The following is a 248-nucleotide window of genomic DNA, read 5'->3' as shown; positions in this document are numbered from 1 at the left end:
AAACGCACTCTTTGTCTCTCTTTGTTTCTTGTTCTTATCACAGCTTATGCAGCGTTTGGCCGCGCTGGATCGCTGGTAGCCGTAAGGACGCACCATTGGATGGACATCATAGTCAGCACCAGTTACCGTCACCAGCAGTTCGATCGTATCGTGTAGCGTCGTGTGTGTGTGTGTTCGATAGTGTGTCAGCAGGGTGCCAGTGACGACCGGCAGTGAAGTGGTGCTTGTGGTGGTGGTGATAGTGGTGG

The sequence above is a fragment of the Anopheles aquasalis genome, chromosome Y (assembly GCF_943734665.1).
Source record: "Anopheles aquasalis chromosome Y, idAnoAquaMG_Q_19, whole genome shotgun sequence".
NCBI classification, from domain to species: Eukaryota; Metazoa; Arthropoda; class Insecta; order Diptera; family Culicidae; genus Anopheles; species Anopheles aquasalis.
Note: the sequence above shows the minus strand (reverse complement) of the source record.